The 19369-nt window shown below is 51.6% G+C and overlaps 1 protein-coding gene across 1 annotated transcript in view; it reads left to right on the forward strand.

The window, feature by feature from the left end:
- Positions 1-788: 788 nt before the first annotated feature.
- Positions 789-19369, forward strand: part of PLD2 (phospholipase D2) — a 372737-nt gene continuing 354156 nt past the window's right edge. The window contains exon 1 of the mRNA XM_078670622.1: positions 789-1542. The gene's annotated coding sequence lies outside the window, so the exon portion shown is untranslated. The remainder of the gene's footprint in view (positions 1543-19369) is intronic.

Raw genomic sequence — 19369 nt, forward strand, 5'->3', positions numbered from 1 at the left:
CTGGGCAGCTGCCCACACTGCCCATGCCTTGCGCCGGCCCTGGGGGCGAGGAGACTGGAGAGGGAGTGTTGTGAATTCGGGGACAGCGCGACAGCTACTGTAAAAGTGAAAGCGCTGTAAGGGGCCCTGTTAAAAAGTAAGAAGTCAGTGCTTCTGAAGTTGTCGGTGAGCATGGGCACATCATGTGCATGCTCTCACTGCAGTCGAGGAAAAAGAAAAAGAAAACGGACCACCTTCCTTTGGAGGCCTGAAAACAGAGCCCGATAGAGACCCGGTTCCAGGCCCCCTGAAAATAACTGCCGGTGCTCAGACCCGGACAGACCCGGCCCACTTAAAGCCCTGAGAGGGGGGCAGCCGGGGGAAGACTCATGGAGGCTCGGCTCGTTCTGGGCCCGGGACTCCAAGGTGACCTCGAGCCGGGCATCTCGCTCGAGCTTGCAGTGCTTCTCTCGCTCCAGTCGTGCACCCCCAGTGCCCCTCCCTGGACTCCAGCAATGCCCTTCATGTGGCCAACCAGTGCCCTCTCTGGCCTCCACAGTGCCCCCCTCCGACCTCCACAATGCCCCCCCCCCCCCCGCCTCCACACACAGTTCCCCCTCTGGCCCCCACAGTGCCCCGACAGTGCCCTCCCGTGCCCTCCCCGGCCTCCACAGGCGCAGCCCCGCCGGGCCGGCCTCCCCCGGTCCCGCCTCCCTGGGAAGAGGAGGCCCGGCCTCCATCCCTCCCGTGACACCTCCCAGAAGGAGCCGCCCCCGCCCGTCCGGAGAGCGGTGCCAGCCCGGGAGACTGTGGAGGAGGCGAGGGAGGCCCGGAGAGCGCAGAGCAGCGGAGGCCGAGCGCCCAGACGGAGGGAGGAGCTCTGTGGGCGCTACACCAGGGCTGTGGGTGCTAGATCCGGACTGAGGCGCTGCACGAGTAAGAAAGAGCTCTGTGGGCGCTAGATCCGGAGTGTGGGCGCTGCACCGGAGTGTGGGCGCTGCACCGGCAGGATGGAGCGCTCTGACTGCTGAGCCCAGAGTGTGGGCGCTAGATGCGGAGTGTGGCTGGTTGCTGCACCGACTGGAAGGAGCTCTGTGGGCGCTAGACCCGGAGTGAGGCGCTGCGCCGGCAGAAAGGAGCTCTGTGAGCGCTAGATCTGAAGTGTGGGCGCTAGACCCGGAGTGAGGCGCTGCACCGACAGGAAGGAGCTTTGTGAGCGCTAGATCTGGAGTGTGGGCGCTACACCTGCTGAGAGGAGTGTGCTCACTACAGCCGCTGTGTGGCTGGGGTCCCGTATGAAGTTTCTGGAGGAACGAGCTACTTAAGCACTACTCCCGGAGTGTGGGCGCTATATAGCAGCGGCGACCCCTGCACCAGGAAGGAGGTGCGTGGGCGCTATAGTGCAGGAAGGCGCTGTACACGAGCTACAGCCACAGCGCCGCTTTGTTGCCGTGGGAAGGCGCTATGTGAGCGCTACATTCGGCGTGTGGGCGCTATACTGCAGAGCTGGGCTCCACCCGCAGACACAGCGGCTCCACCCCTCTGGATCTCCGCAGGGCTCAGGTAGGTGCCCCTTTCTGCTGTGTGTGGCTGCGTCTGGCTTGAACCGACGTTTCAAGAGTTTTCCAGTTGTTTCAGGCTTTGCTCTGTTTGGTTTGGCGGCGCCGCCTGTTTCGGGCAGCTGAATGAGCCGTGGCCGGCGGTGCCGGGGGCCTGAAGCACCCACCCTCTCTCGTCCAGTCACCCTGCCCAATAGAGCCCGGGATGCTGCAGGGAGTCCTCCTCTTCCCCAGACACTGCTGGCAGCCGAACTACAGCCCCCAGAATGCACCGGAGTTTCCACAGTCTGCCACTAACCGGAGATTCCAATGTTTCCCGCAGGGATGGGCAGTTCTTCGGGATCTTTCATGCTTTGCTCTCTGGTACTTGGGGTATTCACGGAGGCCCACGCTTGCTGTACATTCAACGGGGGGCCCGAATGGGCCCAGGTGGCGCGAGGCCTGAGCTCTGTCAACGAGCCCCTTCATGGACACACGGGGGGGGGGGGGGGGACACGCCTGGGGAGTCAGGGCCGAAGATACAGAGCACCCCTGCTGTGAGCCAGCTCCGCGGGTTCGTGCACTCGCAGCGCACGGGGAGCGGCTCTGTGTCACAGGACACACCTGCCAGGGCTGCCGTTTCCAGTACACACCAGACCACGGTGAAGCCTCTGTCAGTTCCGCGCCTGAAATGCAGACAGTTGGGTCTGGTGGACCACCCCCCCCCCCCGCGGTGCCATCTGTGGAGCACCGGTGCCCCCAGCTGCCCACGTGCCCCCCACCCTGTGCTTCAGCCATGAGTGGCACGGTGCCACCCGCCCCCCAGCAGGGCCCCTCCCTCTGGGCTCTCCCCATCCCTCCTCTGTGTCTGTCTCTCTCTGGGGGGCTTCTCTGCCTGGTCTCTCTCTCTCTCTCTCCTCTCTCTCTCTCTCTCTGTCTGTCTGTCTCTCTCTCTCCTTGTTTTGTGTGTTTCTGTCTCCCTCCCCTTCCGGGTCGCTCTCTTTCTCTCTGGGCTCTTGTCCTTGCTTCCTGTCCTGTGTGTCTTTCCCTCTCTCTCCTCTCTCTGGGATGTTTCCCTCCTTGTTCTGTGTGCTTCTGTCTCCCTCCGTGACCCTCCCCTTCCTGTTCTGGGTCGCCCCCCCCCCTCTCTCTCTGGATTCTTGTTCTTCCTGTCCTGTGTGTGTGTTTCTCTCCCTCACCCCCCCCCTCCCCCCCCCCTCTGGGTTCTTGTCCTTCCTGTTCTGTGTCCTTGGTTGCCTCTGGTTTTGTTGTCTCCGCACAAAAGGCTCTTGTTTCAAGTCTCTTCCGCCGAGTGAAGTTTGAATTGTAAGGATTACCCCTGACCCCCCCCCCCACTCCTCCAGACATCACCCGTGACGTCATCTACACACCCTTGGGCTGCCGGAGCATCTCCATCTGGGACTCACATCGGGGTCAAAAGTGAAGTGCATGAACTGGCTGTGCTCCAGTGCCGGCCGCCCTAGAACCGTCCTGAGCACATCAAAGGTGTGAGATCTGACATGGTGTGAAGTGCCGGTACTGCCCCATTAAATGTACATCATCCCTGCTGTGAAGTGCCAGTACTGCCCCATTAAATGTACAGCATCCCTGCTGTGAAGTGCCGGTACTGCCCCATGAAATGTACAGCCTCCCTGCTGTGAAGTGCCGGTACTGCCTCATTAAATGTACAGCCTCCCCGCTGTGAAGTGCCAGTACTGCCCCATTAAATGTACAGCATCCCTGCTGTGAAGTGCCGGTACTGCCCCATTAAATGTACAGCATCCCTGCTGTGAAGTGCCGGTACTGCCCCAGGAAATGTACACCATCCCCGCTGTGAAGTGCCGGTACTGCCCCATTAAATGTACATCATCCCTGCTGTGAAGTGCCGGTACTGCCCCAGGAAATGTACAGCATCCCTGCTGTGAAGTGCCGGTACTGCCCCATTAAATGTACATCATCCCTGCTGTGAAGTGCCGGTACTGCCCCAGGAAATGTACAGCATCCCTGCTGTGAAGTGCCGGTACTGCCCCAGGAAATGTACAGCATCCCTGCTGTGAAGTGCTGGTACTGCCCCAGGAAATGTACACCATCCCTGCTGTGAAGTGCCGGTACTGCCCCATTAAATGTACATCATCCCTGCTGTGAAGTGCCGGTACTGCCCCAGGAAATGTACAGCATCCCTGCTGTGAAGTGCCGGTACTGCCCCAGGAAATGTACAGCATCCCTGCTGTGAAGTGCCGGTACTGCCCCAGGAAATGTACACCATCCCCGCTGTGAAGTGCCGGTACTGCCCCATTAAATGTACATCATCCCTGCTGTGAAGTGCCGGTACTGCCCCAGGAAATGTACAGCATCCCTGCTGTGAAGTGCCGGTACTGCCCCATTAAATGTACATCATCCCTGCTGTGAAGTGCCGGTACTGCCCCAGGAAATGTACAGCATCCCTGCTGTGAAGTGCCGGTACTGCCCCAGGAAATGTACAGCATCCCTGCTGTGAAGTGCTGGTACTGCCCCAGGAAATGTACACCATCCCTGCTGTGAAGTGCCGGTACTGCCCCATTAAATGTACATCATCCCTGCTGTGAAGTGCCGGTACTGCCCCAGGAAATGTACAGCATCCCTGCTGTGAAGTGCCGGTACTGCCCCAGGAAATGTACAGCATCCCTGCTGTGAAGTGCTGGTACTGCCCCAGGAAATGTACAGCATCCCTGCTGTGAAGTGCTGGTACTGCCCCATTAAATGTACATCATCCATGCTGTGAAGTGCTGGTACTGCCCCATTAAATGTACATCATCCATGCTGTGAAGTGCTGGTACTGCCCCATTAAATGTACAGCATCCCCGCTGTGAAGTGCTGGTACTGCCCCAGGAAATGTACAGCATCCCCGCTGTGAAGTGCCGGTACTGCCCCAGGAAATGTACATCATCCCTGCTGTGAAGTGCCAGTACTGCCCCATTAAATGTACAGCATCCCCGCTGTGAAGTGCCGGTACTGCCCCAGGAAATGTACAGCATCCCTGCTGTGAAGTGCCGGTACTGCCCCATTAAATGTACAGCATCCCTGCTGTGAAGTGCCGGTACTGCCCCATTAAATGTACAGCATCCCTGCTGTGAAGTGCCGGTACTGCCCCATTAAATGTACAGCATCCCTGCTGTGAAGTGCCGGTACTGCCCCATTAAATGTACAGCATCCCTGCTGTGAAGTGCCGGTACTGCCCCATTAAATGTACAGCATCCCTGCTGTGAAGTGCCGGTACTGCCCCATTAAATGTACAGCATCCCTGCTGTGAAGTGCCGGTACTGCCCCATTAAATGTACAGCATCCCTGCTGTGAAGTGCCGGTACTGCCCCATTAAATGTACAGCATCCCTGCTGTGAAGTGCCGGTACTGCCCCATTAAATGTACAGCATCCCTGCTGTGAAGTGCCAGTACTGCCCCATTAAATGTACATCATCCCTGCTGTGAAGTGCCAGTACTGCCCCATTAAATGTACATCATCCCTGCTGTGAAGTGCCGGTACTGCCCCATTAAATGTACAGCATCCCTGCTGTGAAGTGCCGGTACTGCCCCATTAAATGTACAGCATCCCTGCTGTGAAGTGCCGGTACTGCCCCATTAAATGTACAGCATCCCTGCTGTGAAGTGCCGGTACTGCCCCATTAAATGTACAGCATCCCTGCTGTGAAGTGCCGGTACTGCCCCATTAAATGTACAGCATCCCTGCTGTGAAGTGCCGGTACTGCCCCATTAAATGTACAGCATCCCTGCTGTGAAGTGCCGGTACTGCCCCATTAAATGTACAGCATCCCTGCTGTGAAGTGCCGGTACTGCCCCATTAAATGTACAGCATCCCTGCTGTGAAGTGCCGGTACTGCCCCATTAAATGTACAGCATCCCTGCTGTGAAGTGCCGGTACTGCCCCATTAAATGTACAGCATCCCTGCTGTGAAGTGCCAGTACTGCCCCATTAAATGTACATCATCCCTGCTGTGAAGTGCCAGTACTGCCCCATTAAATGTACATCATCCCTGCTGTGAAGTGCCGGTACTGCCCCATTAAATGTACAGCAGCCCCGCTGTGAAGTGCCGGTACTGCCCCATTAAATGTACCTCATCCCTGCTGTGAAGTGCCGGTACTGCCCCATTAAATGTACATCATCCCTGCTGTGAAGTGCCGGTACTGCCCCATTAAATGTACAGCAGCCCCGCTGTGAAGTGCCGGTACTGCCCCATTAAATGTACAGCAGCCCCGCTGTAAAGTGCCGGTACTGCCCCATTAAATGTACAGCAGCCCCGCTGTAAAGTGCCGGTACTGCCCCATTAAATGTACAGCATCCCTGCTGTGAAGTGCCGGTACTGCCCCATTAAATGTACAGCATCCCTGCTGTGAAGTGCCGGTACTGCCCCATTAAATGTACAGCCTCCCTGCTGTGAAGTGCCGGTACTGCCCCATTAAATGTACAGCAGCCCCGCTGTAAAGTGCCGGTACTGCCCCATTAAATGTACAGCAGCCCCGCTGTAAAGTGCCGGTACTGCCCCATTAAATGTACAGCAGCCCCGCTGTAAAGTGCCGGTACTGCCCCATTAAATGTACAGCAGCCCCGCTGTAAAGTGCCGGTACTGCCCCATTAAATGTACAGCATCCCTGCTGTGAAGTGCGGGTACTGCCCCATTAAATGTACAGCAGCCCCGCTGTAAAGTGCCGGTACTGCCCCATTAAATGTACAGCAGCCCCGCTGTAAAGTGCCGGTACTGCCCCATTAAATGTACAGCAGCCCCGCTGTAAAGTGCCGGTACTGCCCCATTAAATGTACAGCATCCCTGCTGTGAAGTGCCGGTACTGCCCCATTAAATGTACAGCAGCCCCGCTGTAAAGTGCCGGTACTGCCCCATTAAATGTACAGCAGCCCCGCTGTAAAGTGCCGGTACTGCCCCATTAAATGTACAGCAGCCCCGCTGTAAAGTGCCGGTACTGCCCCATTAAATGTACAGCATCCCTGCTGTGAAGTGCCGGTACTGCCCCATTAAATGTACAGCATCCCTGCTGTGAAGTGCCGGTACTGCCCCATTAAATGTACAGCCTCCCTGCTGTGAAGTGCCGGTACTGCCCCATTAAATGTACAGCAGCCCCGCTGTAAAGTGCCGGTACTGCCCCATTAAATGTACAGCAGCCCCGCTGTAAAGTGCCGGTACTGCCCCATTAAATGTACAGCAGCCCCGCTGTAAAGTGCCGGTACTGCCCCATTAAATGTACAGCAGCCCCGCTGTAAAGTGCCGGTACTGCCCCATTAAATGTACAGCATCCCTGCTGTGAAGTGCCGGTACTGCCCCATTAAATGTACAGCATCCCTGCTGTGAAGTGCCGGTACTGCCCCATTAAATGTACAGCATCCCTGCTGTGAAGTGCCGGTACTGCCCCATTAAATGTACAGCATCCCTGCTGTGAAGTGCCGGTACTGCCCCATTAAATGTACAGCATCCCTGCTGTGAAGTGCCGGTACTGCCCCATTAAATGTACAGCAGCCCCGCTGTGAAGTGCCGGTACTGCCCCATTAAATGTACAGCAGCCCCGCTGTGAAGTGCCGGTACTGCCCCATTAAATGTACAGCATCCCCGCTGTGAAGTGCCGGTACTGCCCCATTAAATGTACAGCATCCCTGCTGTGAAGTGCCGGTACTGCCCCATTAAATGTACAGCATCCCTGCTGTGAAGTGCCAGTACTGCCCCATTAAATGTACAGCATCCCTGCTGTGAAGTGCCGGTACTGCCCCATTAAATGTACAGCATCCCCGCTGTGAAGTGCGGGTACTGCCCCATTAAATGTACAGCATCCCCGCTGTGAAGTGCGGGTACTGCCCCATTAAATGTACAGCATCCCTGCTGTGAAGTGCCGGTACTGCCCCATTAAATGTACCTCATCCTTGCTGTGAAGTGCCGGTACTGTCCCATTAAATGTACAGCATCCCTGCTGTGAAGTGCCGGTACTGCCCCATTAAACGTACAGCATCCCTGCTGTGAAGTGCCGGTACTGCCCCAGGAAATGTACAGCATCCATGCTGTGAAGTGCCAGTACTGCCCCATTAAATGTACCTCATCCCTGCTGTGAAGTGCCGGTACTGCCCCATTAAATGTACAGCATCCTTGCTGTGAAGTGCCAGTACTGCCCCATTAAATGTACAGCATCCCCGCTGTGAAGTGCCGGTACTGCCCTAATAAATGTACAGCATCCGCGCTGTGAAGTGCCAGTACTGCCCCATTAAATGTACAGCATCCCTGCTGTGAAGTGCCGGTACTGCCCCATTAAATGTACAGCATCCCTGCTGTGAAGTGCCGGTACTGCCCCATTAAATGTACAGCATCCCCGCTGTGAAGTGCCGGTACTGCCCATTAAATGTACAGCATCCTTGCTGTGAAGTGCCAGTACTGCCCTATTAAATGTACAGCATCCCCGCTGTGAAGTGCCGGTACTGCCCATTAAATGTACAGCATCCTTGCTGTGAAGTGCCAGTACTGCCCTATTAAATGTACAGCATCCCTGCTGTGAAGTGCCGGTACTGCCCCATTAAACGTACAGCATCCCTGCTGTGAAGTGCCGGTACTGCCCCAGGAAATGTACAGCATCCATGCTGTGAAGTGCCAGTACTGCCCCATTAAATGTACCTCATCCCTGCTGTGAAGTGCCGGTACTGCCCCATTAAATGTACAGCATCCTTGCTGTGAAGTGCCAGTACTGCCCCATTAAATGTTCAGCATCCCCGCTGTGAAGTGCCGGTACTGCCCTAATAAATGTACAGCATCCGCGCTGTGAAGTGCCAGTACTGCCCCATTAAATGTACAGCATCCCTGCTGTGAAGTGCCGGTACTGCCCCATTAAATGTACAGCATCCCTGCTGTGAAGTGCCGGTACTGCTCCAGGAAATGTACAGCATCCGCGCTCTGAAGTGCCAGTACTGCCCTATTAAATGTACAGCATCCCCGCTGTGAAGTGCCCGTACTGCCCTATTAAATGTACAGCATCCCTGCTGTGAAGTGCCGGTACTGCCCCATTAAATGTACAGCCTCCCTGCTGTGAAGTGCCGGTACTGCCCCATTAAATGTACAGCATCCCTGCTGTGAAGTGCCGGTACTGCCCTATTAAATGTACAGCATCTCTGCTGTGAAGTGCCGGTACTGCCTCATTAAATGTACAGCATCTCTGCTGTGAAGTGCCGGTACTGCCCCATTAAATGTACAGCATCCCTGCTGTGAAGTGTTGGTACTGCCCCATTAAATGTACACAATCCCCTCTGTGAAGTGCCGGTAATGCCCTATTAAATGTACAGCATCTCTGCTGTGAAGTGCCGGTACTGCCCCATTAAATGTACAGCATCTCTGCTGTGAAGTGCAGGTACTGCCCCATTAAATGTACAGGATCTCTGCTGTGAAGTGTTGGTACTGCCCCATTAAATGTACACAATCCCCTCTGTGAAGTGCCGGTAATGCCCTATTAAATGTACAGCATCCCTGCTGTGAAGTGCTGGTACTGCCCCATTAAATGTACAGCATCCCTGCTGTGAAGTAACGGTACTGCTCTATTAAATGTACATCATTCCCTCTGTGAAGTGCTGGTACTGCTCCATTAAATGTACAGCATCCCCGCTGTGAAGTGCTGGTACTGCTCCATTAAATGTACATCATCCATGCTGTGAAGTGCCGGTACTGTCCCAGGAAACGTACAGCATCGATTCCCCGCTGTGAAGTGCCGGTACTGCTCTATTAAATGTACAGCATCCCTGCTGTGAAGTGCCGGTACTGCCCTATTAAATGTACAGCATCCCTGCTGTGAAGTGCCGGTACTGCTCCATTAAATGTACAGCATCCCTGCTGTGAAGTGCCGGTACTGCTCTATTAAATGTACATCATTCCCTCTGTGAAGTGCCGGTACTGCTCCATTAAATGTACAGCATCCCCGCTGTGAAGTGCTGGTACTGCTCCATTAAATGTACATCATCCATGCTGTGAAGTGCCGGTACTGTCCCAGGAAATGTACAGCATTGATTCCCCACTGTGAAGTGCCGGTACTGCCCCATTAAATGTACAGCATCCCTGCTGTGAAGTGCCGGTACTGCCCTATTAAATGTACAGCATCCCTGCTGTGAAGTGCCGGTACTGCCCTATTAAATGTACAGCATCCCTGCTGTGAAGTGCCGGTACTGCCCCATTAAATGTACAGCATCCCTGCTGTGAAGTGCCGGTACTGCCCTATTAAATGTACAGCATCCCTGCTGTGAAGTGCCAGTACTGCCCTATTAAATGTACATCATCCCTGCTGTGAAGTGCCAGTACTGCCCCATTAAATGTACAGCATCCCTGCTGTGATGTGCCGGTACTGCCCCATTAAATGTACAGCATCCCCGCTGTGAAGTGCCGGTACTGCCCTATTAAATGTACAGCATCCTTGCTGTGATGTGCCGGTACTGCCCCATTAAATGTACCTCATCCTTGCTGTGAAGTGCCGATTCTGGAAACAAATAATATCATTAAGTACCAAGACTTCCAATGGACGTATTGCCAAAGAAAACAATTCTAAAATAACGATCGATCTCATACCAACAGATATACTCACATCCACCACTTGCAGACTGTTCGGTGAAGTCAACGCAGTCTCATCCTCTTGCTTCAACATACTTCGCACTCTCAAAAAGCACTTCCGCTGGATCCCCCTGGACACAAGAAAGACTGTCACCCACGCACTGGTCACAAGCCGACTGGACTACGGCAACACACTATACGCCGGAATCACAGCAAAATTACAGGAAAAAACTCCAACGCATCCAAAACGCATCAGTGAGACTCATATTAGACATCCCTCGCCAAGATCACATCACCGAACACCTGAAAGACCTCCACTGGCTCCCCGTCAACAAAAGAATCACATTCCGCCTTCTCACCCACGCACACAAAGCCCTCTACAATCTGGGTCCCGAATGCCTCAAAACTCGCATGTCCTTCTACAAACCCACCCGCCAACTAAGATCGTCCAATCAAGCCCTCGCCGCAGTCCCACGCATCCGAAAATCCACCATGGGTGGCAGATCCTTCTCCTTCCTTGCCGCGAAGACCTGGAACTCACTCCCCACTCACCTCCGCCTTACTCAAAATCACATCGCCTTCAGAAAAGATCTCAAAACTTGGATATTCGACAAATAATGACCCCCTCCCCAAGCGCCTTGAGACCCTCTGGGTGAGCAGTGCGCTATACAAATTCTAGAACTTGAACTTGAACTTCGGTGAATGGTGGGAGTGGTGAGAATAAGTTGGCAATATTGGTGCTCTGTCTTGGTTTTTCTATTAAATGTACAGCATCCATGCTGTGAAGTGCCGGTACTGCCCCATTAAATGTACCTCATCCTTGCTGTGAAGTGCCGGTACTGCCCCATTAAATGTACAGCATCCCTGCTGTGAAGTGCCGGTACTGCCCCATGAAATGTACAGCATCCCTGCTGTGAAGTGCCGGTACTGCCCCATGAAATGTACAGCATCCCTGCTGTGAAGTGCCGGTACTGCTCCATTAAATGTACAGCATCCCTGCTGTGAAGTGCCGGTACTGCCCCATTAAATGTACCTCATCCTTGCTGTGAAGTGCCGGTACTGCCCCATTAAATGTACAGCATCCCTGCTGTGAAGTGCCGGTACTGCCCCATGAAATGTACAGCATCCCTGCTGTGAAGTGCCGGTACTGCCCCATTAAATGTACAGCATCCCTGCTGTGAAGTGCCGGTACTGCCCCATTAAATGTACCTCATCCTTGCTGTGAAGTGCCGGTACTGCCCCATTAAATGTACAGCATCCCTGCTGTGAAGTGCCGGTACTGCCCCATTAAATGTACCTCATCCTTGCTGTGAAGTGCCGGTACTGCCCCATTAAATGTACAGCATCCCTGCTGTGAAGTGCCGGTACTGCCCCATGAAATGTACAGCATCCCTGCTGTGAAGTGCCGGTACTGCCCCATGAAATGTACAGCATCCCTGCTGTGAAGTGCCGGTACTGCCCCATGAAATGTACAGCATCCCTGCTGTGAAGTGCCGGTACTGCCCCATGAAATGTACCTCATCCTTGCTGTGAAGTGCCGGTACTGCCCCATTAAATGTACAGCATCCCTGCTGTGAAGTGCCGGTACTGCCCCATGAAATGTACCTCATCCTTGCTGTGAAGTGCCGGTACTGCCCCATTAAATGTACAGCATCCCTGCTGTGAAGTGCCGGTACTGCCCCATGAAATGTACAGCCTCCCCGCTGTGAAGTGCCGGTACTGCCCCATGAAATGTACAGCATCCTTGCTGTGAAGTGCCGGTACTGCCCCATTAAATGTACCTCATCCTTGCTGTGAAGTGCCGGTACTGCCCCATTAAATGTACAGCATCCCTGCTGTGAAGTGCCGGTACTGCCCCATGAAATGTACAGCCTCCCCGCTGTGAAGTGCCGGTACTGCCACATTAAATGTACCTCATCCTTGCTGTGAAGTGCCGGTACTGCCCCATTAAATGTACAGCATCCCTGCTGTGAAGTGCCGGTACTGCCCCATGAGATGTACAGCATCCCTGCTGTGAAGTGCCGGTACTGCCCCATTAAATGTACAGCATCCCTGCTGTGAAGTGCCGGTACTGCCCCATGAGATGTACAGCATCCCTGCTGTGAAGTGCCGGTACTGCCCCATTAAATGTACAGCATCCCTGCTGTGAAGTGCCGGTACTGCCCCATTAAATGTACCTCATCCTTGCTGTGAAGTGCCAGTACTGCCCCATTAAATGTACCTCATCCTTGCTGTGAAGTGCCAGTACTGCCCCATTAAATGTACCTCATCCTTGCTGTGAAGTGCCAGTACTGCCCCATGAAATGTACAGCCTCCCTGCTGTGAAGTGCCGGTACTGCCTCATTAAATGTACAGCCTCCCCGCTGTGAAGTGCCGGTGCTGTCCCATTAAATGTACAGCCTCCCCGCTGTGAAGTGCCGGTGCTGTCCCATTAAATGTACAGCATCCCTGCTGTGAAGTGCCGGTACTGCCCCATTAAATGTACCTCATCCTTGCTGTGAAGTGCCAGTACTGCCCCATTAAATGTACCTCATCCTTGCTGTGAAGTGCCAGTACTGCCCCATGAAATGTACAGCCTCCCTGCTGTGAAGTGCCGGTACTGCCTCATTAAATGTACAGCCTCCCCGCTGTGAAGTGCCGGTGCTGTCCCATTAAATGTACAGCCTCCCCGCTGTGAAGTGCCGGTGCTGTCCCATTAAATGTACAGCATCCCCGCTGTGAAGTGCTAATTCTGCTGCCCTCTCTCCAGAACTCCAAGTGGCATGGCACCGTTTTCCTTGGCTGATTGTTTTCCTTTACTCTATTGGGGTGCCCTGGACGCACGAGGCCAGCTGCCCCCCCCCCTCCTTCCTGAGGGGTGGGGGCCCCACCCCGTGTCCCACGTCGAGTTCAGTCCGGTTTGACTGGTGGGGGCCACCGGGCCAGTTCTTGTGCTGAGTCTGTGACGAGGAGTGTGTGTGTGTGTGTGGGGGGGGGGGGGGGGGGATTGTCCTTCTTCTGTGACCCCCCCCCCCTGCTGGGGGCGGGGCAGGCGGAGTACATGTTTCCGGTCGGATGGCGCGTGGTTTTCTGACGCACACCTTCCATAAAGCTCTTTGCATCCGAGGCCCACGGACAGACTGAACCCGCGGTTTATATGTCATTGCTCTGGAGTCACGGATACTTTCTCCACCTTTTAAAAATAAGAACATGAGTTTGATGGAAAGATGAATCTACTGTTTCTTTTTACTCAACACTATAATAAGTTGAGAATTACTTTCCTCCTGTATCATTTAAAGACCGGTCCTTCAGGGCTCCGGCGAAACAGCATTTCCAATTTAAAAATATCCCTAAGCAAAGTTTTTTTGATTCTTGCACTTATTTCACAGCCTGTTTTCGCCCTTCCGGCTGCTGCAGAGACAGTCATTATTCGGGAGGCGGGCGGCACACAGTGCATCAGAGGGCGCGCTGGGATTTGCCCCAGTCTCTGTCATCTGGCCCAGGTACCAACCTCTCAAACATGGGCACTGAGTCGAGGTGGCAAGGTTGGACACAGGCCTTGCGCATGCGCAGGATGGCTCCTTCCCACCCCTTGGTTCGTCTCCGGTGGCTTCGGCTTTGAAAACAGCCTTTGTAACATTGACCTCTGACCTTTTGAATCTGCTCTGTTGCCACAAGGCAGGAGGGGTGCCCAGACCTGAAATGTCTGCTGACCTCCTATGTAGTATTGACCAGACCCCCAGGATATTGCGGCATCGAGTTGCACATTTTGTGGCACAAAAACGGAAATTTTGCGGCACTTTATTTTACTCTTAATCATTCTTTTTCAGCCTTAAGTAAACTGATTTAGCAGAGTATTTAACTTTGAAACAGGTATGTATAAAGTATCTGAGAGGGTTTCTTTGCTATCTTCTCCTTTCTCCTGTCTCTCGCTTGTTCTGATGATGATGAAAAATAAGTAGACCGCCCCCAGAAATGAGCCCCAGCAGGCCCACACCACCACCGCTCGGGTTAAGCCCTGGCCACACCCTTCTTTCAGAAGCAGGCTGCTTTTTAAACATGATGATTCAGACCTTTACCTTGATATTGTGTCGCACCCACGCTTGTTGCGTATCACACATTGTACCCATGGCAGCCTGGAACTACCAGTGGAATAAAAAAAGTTAGGAACACCACCTATGGACGATGTGACCATGATCGTGCTTAAAATCCTAGGGCCTTATTTATGAAGGCCTTGCGCCGCCGGTGCGTCACTTTTTCCCATTTTAAAAGTGATGCACCGGCGGCGCAAGGCCTTCATAAATAAGGCCCCTGTTTTGGGGGGGAAAAACGTATGTTTGCACCCAAAATGCAATTCTAAATTAGGGACTAATCGCATTCAACTCAGGAGTTTGTGTCTGCAATTTGCGTCAGGATAGGGAGGGTACAGACTGCAAGAGCAGCTTTCTCAGAAATGACACGTAGCCACCCTCTGATTGGTGGAATCTTGTGCAAACTGTAGGCTCATCCACAGTCCTGAAAACGCAAACTTTAATTGGAAGCAAACTGCGCACTCATAACATGTGCACCCCGAGAAAACTCAAATGAACAGGTGTACGATTTGCATCTGCATTTTGCGGGTCCATCAGGACCAGGCCCTAAATCTGCTGCCTGGTGCTAGCGTTGCGGTGCCGTAGCTATGGCACACAATACCACCCAAATAGATATGAGCAAAATCTAGAGAGAGGCAACAAGCTTTAAAGAACGAAGGCCAGCTTTCTCCAGCATCCAGATGTCAAAGGGAACTTAAACGATCATAAAAATACACACTGATCGTAAAAAGGGCACAACGCAATATAATTTCAGAACAGAAGGCCAGCTCACACAAGCCCTTGGAGATTCTTTTCAAGCAGGTTTTACAGCAAAGTCCAGTCTTTGTCCTCTCCTTGGCAAACGCAGCAACTGCAGACCGACCCAGCAAAGAAACGGACAGCAAAGGGGCCGTCTCCTCCTCACAGCTCTACAGCTCTCCTTCCTTGGCTGGGGTTCCTCTTGAGTCCAGAAGTAATCTAAAATTCTGGGGTTTTAGGTCCAATACTGATATTCCTTTTTCCCTTTTAACCCCTTCGACGCTCATGACGAGCTGGGCTCGTCATGGCGTAGCCTCCTCGCACGCTCATGACGAGCCCAGCTCGTCATGTAAAGTGCGAATCCCTAAAACCCAGCGTACGGACGGAATTCCGCCCGCACGCATGCGGTTAAGTCTTTGTAAGAAAGCCTTTCTTGCTCAGTAAAAACAAATTTGACTGAAAAAAATATACCAGTATACAAATATAAAAGTATACCATTTGTGTCAAAACAAAATAGTGTAATATAAAAGGGATGAAATACAAATCAACTCAGTGCTATTTTTCTTTTCTTTTTTGCACACAACTTGCAGATTATAAGTGATAAAGCCCTGATGAGAACCCGTAAAATGAGATAACGAGTTTGAAACGCGTCGGCAGGCAGAAAGGAGCAAATTGACTATTGGATTGACTACAAGATTGACACGTTTAGTCAAATATATATTTTTTTCAGTCAAATTTGTTTTTATCTCCTTTCGAACGTGACTTTATCCTTGGAAAAGTATATGTGAAGAAATATAAATGCAAAGATTGTACATTTGCTGCATAATAGTTGTGCAATGTATATGTAATGTTCATTGAATGTGTTTTTATGTACAATGGTATGATTTATGTATATGTGTAATGTTTAAATGTAATGTTTTTCTCATGCGAAAAAATTTCTACTGAACAAATGAAAAAGTAAAAGGTATAAATAAACTGTACCTAACAAGTCCAGGAAAAGACTGATTTGTTGCTCAAATTTTTGAGCTCTACAAAACAAATTGTCGGGCCAGCATCTTTCTTTAAAAAAAAAAAAAACACTTTCTAAAAGTGGCATTTTAAAACACAGAATATAAAAACCACCTTCACTAAAAAAAGTGTGTTATTAAGTTCAGAGTGAATAAACTCCAAATCTCTAGCTGTTCCCAATTGAAAGTTACATTTGTAAAATGTTACAAGGCAGCTTCAATGATAGCCTATGGGAGAGCTATTACTTGCAATAGTGAAAAACAAAATTAGCAGTCTTCATCAGGACATGTAAAACACACCAGTACATGTTCTAGTTTCACATACACTGCACTTTGCCCATGGGGGTACATGGGTCCTATCCTAGGGGTGACATGTATGTACGAAAAGGCATGTTAAGGGCCAGGCAAGTGGGTGCACTTGCCAGGTCAACATGTCACTCAAAAACCGCATTTGCAGACACTGCAGTGGCAAGTCTGAGATGCCTTTTCAGGGCTACTCCTGTGGGTGGCACAATCAGTGCTGCAGGCCCGCTAATAGCATTTGATTTACAGGCCCTGGCACACTTAGTTCACTTTACTTGGGACTTACCAGTAAATAAATTATGCCAATCGTGGAGAACCAATCCTAATTTTTAAAGGGAGCACATCTACTTTGGCACTGATCAGCAGGGGTAAAGTGCCCAGAGTACCGAAACCAGCAAAAACAAAATCCAGCCACCGTAAAAAATACAGGAGGGAGAGGGAAAAAGTCAGGGGAAACCACACCAAGGATGCCAGGTCTAAATAAATAAATAAAAATGTTATAACATTTACCAACTATATAGATATATTTATATGTAGTTATAAAATTAGTCTCCAAAAAGTACCACTGGGCCTCACTCTTTTTAACACAAAAACGGATACGAGGCCTTACTCCATACTCTGCTGCATAACTGTTTTTCTGAATTTGCTAAAATCACTGTAATCAAACTCAGATTTTTCAGAAGCCTTGTGATTCTAGTGAACGGATGCCAGAAGCCAGCACCCCCCTCTGAAAAGTGTTACGACTCAAGTGCCGTTCTCCACTGTCCCTTTTACGGGCAGGTCCATCTCTACTGTCTAATATCCAAGGTCAAGGTTGTCATGTTTACAAACATTGCTGTTATTACATTAAACAAATTCCTTATTTCATGTGCTTTAAAACTAGGCGGGTCACTAAAATTTCTGTTCTAAAAATTGGGATGTGGTTCTACAATGTTTGGGAATCCCTGCCCGCGAGCAGCGTTCCTCAAACCGCGGGCTGCGACCCGCTGGTGGGTCGGGAGATGATTCTTGGATTGTCGTGAAAGTCCGAGCAACAAATAAAAATGCCTTTTAATTCTGTATGTTTCTGGTTACGTTTGCCAGAGCTTCAAATACAGAGGTCAAATGTCAGGATATCGGCGTCTTCTGGCAAATTGCAGCTTCTGTGTTTTAACATGGGGATTGATGTCTACAAACTCCTTTCACTTTCAGTCAGAAAAAGGTAGAGGGAATATGAAAGGAAAAACTGTAGCATGTTTTTTTTTTTTTATAACATATGAATACCTGTAAATTAACTGTACACGTTCAGCAGTTAGGAAAATGAAGCGCATTTGTTTGTAATTGTGAAGTTTGATGACATCAAAGATTTTAAAAGGATCAAAACAAATCCAGGCAGGGGGAGGAGCTACGCTAGCAATCAAGATGGCTGCTTAGGCTCCCGGCTCCGCCGACCTCCGTCTCCTACCAGATGATCCTGTACTAAATCCTGTGTTTGCGCCCTCCCTCCCTGTGGATGAACCGAAGAGCAGTCTGACTGTGCAGTCCCGAAAATGTTACCGGCTTTGTAGACGAAGTTACGTCGAACTTAAGTTTGAGGCCTTTTCCAGCTTGGGAACCGGGGCCTTGAGTGCTGGCATAGCCGGGTTCGAATTGAACAACATCGGCCGTGAGGGTTCGGTAGGGTCCGGTCCACCGTTGTGGAGGTTGGTTCATGCCCGATTTGGATGACAGTCCCCTAAGTTTATCCCATCGAAGGAGTGGCGACAATGCAAGACTGAAGCTGCGGGCGGAGGCCCTTTCCCGGGGACACTGTCTGTCCCCCCCCGGTGTTCGCTGGGCCGGGGTCTTAGCTCGTGGTAGCGAGAGAGAATAGCTGCAGTGATAATTGAAAAGTCGCCCTCCATAGACGTCCATTCCACTCGTGCCTGAGTACCCAGAGAGACCAGGCTCTCTTACGGGGAAGTAAACATGGTCGACATCGAGTGCGGACAGAAGGGACGGGCCTAATGTGAACCATCGCTGAGAACTGTAATGGCGGCCATCGGGGCACTCCAATCGTATGTGGAGGCCATTGTGCACAAAATGATTGATATCACTTTTGAGAAAGGGCGAGTTGGACCGGACTCTACTCCATTGGAAGAACTAATGTGTGCTGTACCACCCGCACTGGCCATGTTATCGAAAAAGGACGGTCCCGTGCAGCGAGAGGTGTCGCAACTACTATGTAGTGTGGCAGCCGAAAACTGAGCTTGGTGCTTCGACCGGATCGTTGTACATATCGTTGCCTTTTATTGTGGACCAATCAGTCGGTGCTCCCCTCCAGGAAACCCCTGTCTGGAATAATCTTGGGCTTGAGACAGTGTCTATCCCCTCACCGGCAGTCTTATTACGATTGCGATAGAACCAACGTTGGGAGCTGAGGTCGGTGAGGGGTAGCCTTAATGGAGATGGGGTTCTCATTGCCTTAACACTATTGACTTGTCTCCGGATGTACCTTGTGGAACTCTATGCACACTTTGACTCTTCTGGGGAGGCGGCTGTTCGACCGGAGGGGTTTCACACGACTGATCCTACGGGCCAAGGCTGAAACTGACGGACTAGACTTTGAATTGTGGTGCCGGTGAAAGTGGGACTTAATACTATTGTGCCTACGGGAGGGTGGGCGATGTTTTTGAGCTTCCCCTGTGTTCAACTGTAAAATTTATTCGTAAAATGAAGATACCGTTATAGGGGTTGTTCGGCTCTGGTGGGGGGGGGAGGGACCGGGGGCCCATACGGGGATGATCCTCCTCCATTTACTACATTTAGTAAGTTAGTTTAGATGGGGCGACAGGCACACTGCTAGTTGGGGTTAGGCGAAAGCTACATGCAGGGGTGCAGGGTGGGGGGAAGGGGTGTTCGTATTGTGTGTGTTTTTTGTATGTTCTTAAAATCCTATCAGAATCCTGGAATTGGGTGCCTTATCGAAACATATTTCTGTATTGTGGGTAGACGGGATCTGAGTTTCGTACTGATCGAACTGCCCCTAGCAATGAGTTGAGTTTTATATTGTTGCGAATTGGTTTCAGTCGTTGCCGAGCTCCGTTGAATTGCTGCACTCCATCTCCCCCCATTCGAACTGTCTCCTAATGACTATCCTGTTTTCTTGGGGGGTGGAGTTAGAGGACTTTAATGATTGCTTTGGC

This window comes from Lissotriton helveticus, chromosome 12 (genome assembly GCF_964261635.1).
Source record: "Lissotriton helveticus chromosome 12, aLisHel1.1, whole genome shotgun sequence".
Lineage (NCBI taxonomy): Eukaryota > Metazoa > Chordata > Amphibia > Caudata > Salamandridae > Lissotriton > Lissotriton helveticus.